Genomic DNA, 7828 nt, shown 5'->3' on the forward strand with positions numbered 1-7828 from the left:
GAGGTATGGACTTGTGACTGGTGTCTGGAGCAGGGGAAGTTTTGGGGACGGAGCCCCAAACCTGTGGGATCTGACACTAACTTTAGGTAGATAGTGTTGGGATTGAATTGGAGAACACCCTGTAGGTGTCTGCTGCAGAACTGATTAGTCATTGGGTAGTAGGGAGAAACCCCCACAAATGTTGTCACAGAAGTCTTCCTTTTTGTTGATGATTTTTGTATTGAGTGAGAGAATAGGAAAAAAGCACTTTTGAGTGTATTTGAGATTTTCCCAATGCCTGCTAACACAACATCCATCCTGCAGCCCACAGATCAAGCAGTCATTTTGACTCTCAAGTGTTGTTATTTCAGAAATACATTTCATAAGGCGGCCAACAGTGATCCCTCTGAAGGATGTGGGCAAAATAAATTGACAAGCTTCTGGAATGGATTCACCATTCTAGATATCGTTAAGGACATTCGTGATTCATGGGAGAAGGTTAAAATGTCAACCTTAATAGGAGTTTGAAAGAAGTTGATTCCAATGCTCATGGATGACTTTGAGGAAGGAAGACTTTAGTGGAGGAAGTAACTGCAGATATGGTAGAAACAGCAAGAGAACTAGAATAAGAAGTGGAGCCTGAAGATGTGAATGAATTGCTACAATCTCATGATCAAATGTGAATAGATAAGGAGCTGATTCTTAGGGATGAGCAAAGAAAGTTGTTTCTTCATGCGGAATCTACTCCAGGTGAAGATGATGTAACATTGTTGAAATGATAACAAAAGGTTTAGAATATTACATAAACTTAGTTGATAACTTACTTGATAAAGCAGTGGCAGTTTTCAAGAGGAGTGACTTCATTTTTCAAAAAGCTCTGTGGGAAAAATGCTATCAAATAGCATCCCATGGTATAGAGAAATCTTTTGTGAAAGAGTTAGTTGATGCAGAAAACTTCATTGTTGCCTTATCTTAAGAAATTGCCACAGTTATTCCAATCTTCAGCAACCACCACCCTAATCAGTCAGCAGCTGTCAACACTGAGGCAAGACACTCCGTCAGCAAAAATATTATGACTTAGTGAAGGCTCACATAATCATTAGTATTTTTAGCAATAAAGTATTTTAAATTGAGGTGTGCACATTTTTAGATATAATGTTATTGCATACTTAATAACGTAAACGTAACTTATATGCACTGGAAAACAATACAAAGTTATATGCACTGGAAAAATTTTATATGCATTGGAAAACCAAAAAGTTCATGTGATTCACTTTATTGCAATATTTGCTTTATTTTGGTGGTCTGGAGCAGAACAGGCAATATCTCTGAGGTACACCTGTACATAATATATGTATATATTATATATATTATATAATATATACTATCATATAATATACAATATTATAGCAAAATATGTATATATACAACAAAATACACACACACACATACACACAGATATCATATTACTTCTGTTTCTCTGGATAACCCAGACTAGCACATATTTTGGAACCAAGAGTAGTCCTAGAGAAATAGAATCTTAAGTATGAGTTATCAAAACCGACTCTAGTGTTTCTGTGATTGGATCTATAATCTGATTAAAGACACTAACGACTCTAAATTCAATAGAAAAGAGAGCATTGATAGCCCATGGTGTGATCTGGCAAAAGAGATATGCAAAATATCTCCATTTGTTATCCTAATCAATCACTTACAAGAAGCAAAGAACTAGGAGACTATGTATATAATATTTTTAACATATTTGGCAAACTAATAAAGGTAATGAGTCTAGTTATAGATCTAGAAGCAAAGATGGGTGGTGGATCTAGAAGCAAAGGCAGGTAATGTTACTATAAAAAAAAAAAATGGGAAAAGAAAAGCTTGGGCAAACTCAGAAATTCACATTGCCAGTTCACGCACTGCAAAAATGACCTGAAAGCTTCTATGGGAGTTCTGAAGAAGAACCATCTCTCCTATGGCCTCAGGACCAAAATTGGTGAAAAATCAAACTTAAAATGGCCTTCTACAACTGGCTGCATTACAATGTAAGTTGAACACCGAACCTCATAAAATGTCTACTTTTGAAGTAAGGACATTGATTAGGAAGAAGTGAGATCATGATAGTATGAGTGAGTGTAAGAAACCCCTAATAAAGCTGGGGATATTAACCCTCTGAATTCTGATGAACCTTTGCCAGTGGAAGAGTCCTCCCTATCCCCAAGAGGAGCTGGCCCTCTACCCCTAGTGGGAGCAACCACCCCACCTTCAATGACAATGGCGTCTCTATCCCAGTCTGGGAGGATTAACCCTGCATTTCCAAGGAACTTGTAATGGCCTCCCCTGAGGCAGTTGCCATGCAAGATAGAGCTAAGTCTCAGAACCAAACACCACCATCCATCTTTGCTTCTAGATCTGTAATTAGACTCAAGTTCCAGCAAGAAGCTACAGGTAAGTGAGGTAGAAAATGCAACTCATGACAAGATGTGCTATACTCTAAAAGAATGACTTAAGTTTTCTAATTTATACAGATATAGGTTAGGTAACATATGTGGGAGTGGATATTAAAGGTGTGGGATAATGGTAGAGAAACATAAAGTTGGATCAGGATGAATTTATTGAAATGGGCTCACAAAGTAGAGATGCTGTATTTAGTGCTCTAGCTCAAGGAATTAGAAAGGGTTCTAACAGTTTGTTTGGTTGGCTGAAGCATGAATCAAAAGGTGGCCCAAAGTGAGTGAGTTGAAAATGCCAGACCTGCCTTTGTTTAATGTAAAGGAAAGCATTCAAAGGTATAGAAAGATTGGAATGTCAGCCTTGATTTGTTTTAATTTATTGTATTTAAGATCTAATCATCCACCCTGGATGGGTCCAGAAGACTATTGTGAAAAATAAATTTGTGTGAGAAGCCCCAGTATCCTCGAAGAGCTCTATGATCACTTTTTTCTGTAGGCCAGACCTTACAAGTGAGAACTGTGGTCACTGGATTGGGAAATTTAAATGTAACACATTTTTTTCTCCTGCACCTGGTTGGTGGTGTTACCTTATTTTTACATTTTTGTTACAGAAAACCAAATATACAAAAGTAGGGAGAATAGTTCAATGGACCTCCAAGTCCTCATCACCCACCTTCAATAATTATCAATCCATGGCCAATCTTGTTTCCTCTAAATACCTCCACTTCCTCACCCACATTATTTTGTAGCAAATTTCATATATCACTTTACCTGTAAGTATTTTAGTTTGTATCTTCCAAAGACATATAACCACAATACCATCATATCTTCCAAAATAAAAATAATTTTTAACATTGTATTGTTGATGTTAAGAATTGTCTTAACTATGGTTTTGATTCCTTACTTTCTCTTTTACAGTTTATTTGAATGAAGAATAAACAAGGTTTACACATGCTAATTGTTTAACATTTCTTTTAAATATCTTTTAATCTATAGGTTCTCCCTACCATATTCTTTCTTACAATTTGTTTGTAAAAGCAACTGAGTTATTTGTCCTCTAGAGCATCCCGCAGTTTGGATTATTTTTCAATTCCATTCTCATCATAACATTTGACATGTTCCTTTGCCCTCTGCATTTCCTATAAATTGGTAGTTAGATATAGATGAGGGATTGGATTCAGACTCAATTTTGGGGGCAAGACAATTTCTTATGTGGTAGTGAGTTCTTGCATCAGAAGGTTCATATCTGATTGTCTCTATGATGTTTGCAGTTGTTGAAGAGTATTCATAAATTAATTCCTATATTCATAAATTAATTAATGGTTGCAAAATGGTGATATTCTGATTCTATAATTCCTCCTTCATTTACTGGCTGGACTATTTCTAGAAAGAAAAACTTCCCTCATCAACCATTTGATTACTCTAGGGTAGAGTTTGAATTAAAAATGCAAGGGAAATACTTGATTCTCTCCCATAAAGAGGGTTGCTTTTGCCAATGTTCTGTTTATCTTGGACTAAATAATCTACAAAAGAGAAAACAGCCAGAAAGGCATAATTATAGGCCTTCCTTTTCAGATCTTTTCAGCTGGATTCAGGCATAAGCTATATAACTCAAGGCTTGTGGAGAATTTAAGTGCTCTGAAAACTGCCAGAGGTTCCCCCAAATTCTCATTTCCAGGATTCCTATTCTTATTTTTTAATCTCATCCAACCTGTTATTTACATTCACCACTATGTTTTCAGTTTGTCTCTTCACAGGAGCCAATCAAAGACAGAGACTATGCAAATTAGTTTGTCTTTTCCAACTGACTTCCTCTTTACTCCGCACACCTGAAGGGCACTCTACCCTGAGACAGCCCAGTGGAAAAAGTACATGTTTCTCTTTCTGCCTTTAAGCCTCTTTCAGCTTAAAGCTTCAGCCTCAGTCCAGTGGGGGAATCCACAGTTTCTGTAATTGGTACTTGACAGGACAGTTCTTCTCTTCCACTGACTAGTGTCTCAGAGTGCGATAAACCCACACACAGCAATCCTCACATTGGCTTTGTAAATCATGTTAAGCTGACTGCTTTGGTCTTTGGTGCTTAGAAGAAAATTAGAGTGGAATATTGGTCAGGAAAAAAAAAATTCCTCTGAAACTGAAATACCACCAAATGTGACCAAAGTCAAATTCTATTCTTAATAGAAACAAATTTGTTTCTCAAAGTGGTAGTAACTTTTATTTTCCAATTTCCAGGAATCTAACCTGGCTTTGTGAAAGTTGGACTTAGACTCTTGTGCATAGCAGGGAGTTTTCTAAGATAATTATTCAGAGTGAGGAATTCTGAAGGGTTCACGGACTAACCTTCTATTGGCCACACAATGCAATTCATGTTCCCAGAGATAGGCATGCAAGACAGACACTAGAAATTAAAAGGAAAGTTCTGGAATTAAAGAAGCAAAGTATTTTTAAAACTCTAAATATATGCCTTTGTTACTCATACATTTTAAAAATTTCTAGTTTATCTCTAATTGGATTGTTGAGATATAGTTCACATACCCTATAATTCTCCCAAGTACAAATCAATGTTTTCAGTATATTCACAGATATATGTTGGGCCACAGTCGATCTTGTAACATTTTCATCACCTCAGAAAGAAACTTTACCCTTTAGCTGCCATCCTCTATTTCTCCATTGTCCTCAGCCATAAGTAACCATTAATATAATCTACTTTTTGTCTCTATTGATTTGCCTGTTCACAGAATTTCATATCATGCAATCATACAATGTGTTACCTCTTATGTCTGGCTACTTTGACTTCATCTAATGCTTTTAAATTTCAGCCATGTTGTAGTATGTTTCGGCACCTCATTTGTTTTAATAACAATATTATTCTATTGTATGTATATACCACATTTTGTCTACTCATTCATTAGTTGATGAACATTTGAGTTGTTTTTACCTTTTGGCTATTGAAAAATGCTGCTATATACATTCTTATACAAATCTTTGTGTGGACAAGTGTTTTCATTTCTCTTGGATATACACATAGGAATGGAATTGCTAGATAAAGTGGTAACTATGTGTTTAGCAGGTTGAAAAACTGCGGACTGCTTTCCAAAGTGGTTGTACCATTTTCCATTCCCAGCAGCAGTGTATGAGGGTTCTGATTTCTCCACATTTTCGCCCAAACTAGTTTTTAGTCTCACTTTTTAATTTTAACCATTAGTGGATGAGAAGTAATATCTCCCTGTGGTATGATTTGCATTCCCCTGACAACTAATGTTGAATCTGCTTTCATGTGCTTAATGGCCATTTGTACAACTTAAAGAAGTATCTCCTCAGATCCATTGCATGTTTCTTAACTGAGTTGTCTTCTTATTATTCAGTTGTAAGAGTTCTTCAGTCTATTACAGGTATATAATTTGTAAATGTTCCCCCTTTCTGTAGGCTGTTTTTTCACTTTCTTGATAATGTCCTTTGAAGAACAAACATTTTTAATTTTAATAAAGTCCAGCGTATCCATTTTTTCCTCTTATTGCTGTGCTTTTAATGTCATCTCAGAATCTACTGCCAAATCTGAGTTCAAAAAGATTTACCCCTATATTTTCTTCTAATAGTTTTATAGTTTTTGATCTTATATTTAGATTCTTGATTCACTTATAATTAATTTTGTTTATATCATGAGGTAAGAGTTCAACTTCATTCTTTTGCCTGTGGCTATTTGGTTATCCTAGTAACATTTGTTGGAAAGACTATTCTCTACTCCATTTGATGATCTTAGAAAAAAAAATAGTTGACCATAGACATGTGGACTTATTTCTGGACTTTCAATCTATTGCATTGATCTCTATTTTTAACTTTGTGCCACACTATGTTAATTACTGTCACTATGTAGTAAGTTTCAAAATCAGGAAGAGTGAGTCATTAAGCTTTGTTCTTCTTTTTCAACATTGCTTTGTTTTTTCTAGATATTAACTTTTCCAGTACTGCAAAACAGCAGTTGGAATTTTGAGAAAGGACTGCATTGAATCTATAGACAAATTTGGGTATTAACGACTTGTGTTAGTCCACTTTCACACTGCTGATAAAGACATACCTGAGCCTGGGCAATTTATGCAAGAAGGAGGTTTAATGCACTTACAGTTCCACATGGCTGGAGAAGTCTCACAATCATAGCAGAAGGCAAGGAAGTACAAAATCACATCTTAAACGGATGGCAGCAGACCAAAAGGGAGCTTGTGTAGGGAAACTCCCCTTTTCAAAACCATCACATTCTGTGAGACTTATTCGCTATTATAAGAATAGCATTGAAAAGACCTGCTCCCATGATTTAATTAACTCCTACCAGGTCCTTCCCACAACATGTATATTTATTTTATGTTAAGTTTATTGAGTTTCCTGAATGTGTAGATTAATGTTTTTTAATAAATTTGGAAATTTTCTGCTATCATTTCTATAAATATTTTTTCTGCTTCTTTCACTCTCTCCTTTCCTTCCAGTACTCTCATTATGTGTACATTGGTGCACTTGATGTCTCATATTTCTGTGAAGTTCTGCTCATTTTTATGCATCTTTTTTTCTCTCTACTTTAGATTGCATAATCTTCATCAATCTATTTTCAAGGTTGCTAATTATTTCTTCTGCCAATTCAAACCTAAATGAGATTTGAGTGGGGACATAGCCAAACCATATCATGTCTTAACAATATGAAGTCAATATCTGAACATAGGATTTCCTTCCATTTACTTAGGTCTTTAATTTCTATCAATGCTGTTATACAGTTTTCATTGCACAAGTCTTGCACTCCCTTGTTTAAATTTATTACTCCATTGTTCAGTATTCTACTTTAACATTTGTTTTGCAGTAGTAAATGTCTTCAAATATAGCATTTAATTTTTTAATAATTTTTACTATGCATATTTTAGTTTAGTTACTCGAGAGCTTATCATATACGTTTTATCAGATTTATACAAACTTATAATTTATACAAACTGAATTCCAGTGAACCATAGAAACATTTCTTTATAGTTCCATTCCCTTTTTCCCTTTTCTGATATTGTTATAAATACTACATCTATAAATGTTACAAACCCAACATGAAATTGTTATAATTTCGTATAATTTTATATCTTTGAGAGAAATTGAGAGAAGAAAGGACAACAAGTATATATTTATGGCTTTTGTTATATTTATTTTCTTTTTAATCATTTTTGGATCTCATTTGTTCTTGTGGATTCAATTTACCATTTGAGATTATTTCCTTAGACCAATATAGGGTTGTTTGTACCGAGCTCTTTTGTGCTGTTATTGGAAAATATATATTAGAAATATAATACATATAGATTTGGGACCTATATATTATATTAATCAGGGACCCTCCAAATATCTAACCTAATGTTGAAATTTGAAGGGGCCCA

Source organism: Mandrillus leucophaeus, unplaced genomic scaffold (assembly GCF_000951045.1).
Source record: "Mandrillus leucophaeus isolate KB7577 unplaced genomic scaffold, Mleu.le_1.0 Scaffold804, whole genome shotgun sequence".
NCBI lineage: Eukaryota > Metazoa > Chordata > Mammalia > Primates > Cercopithecidae > Mandrillus > Mandrillus leucophaeus.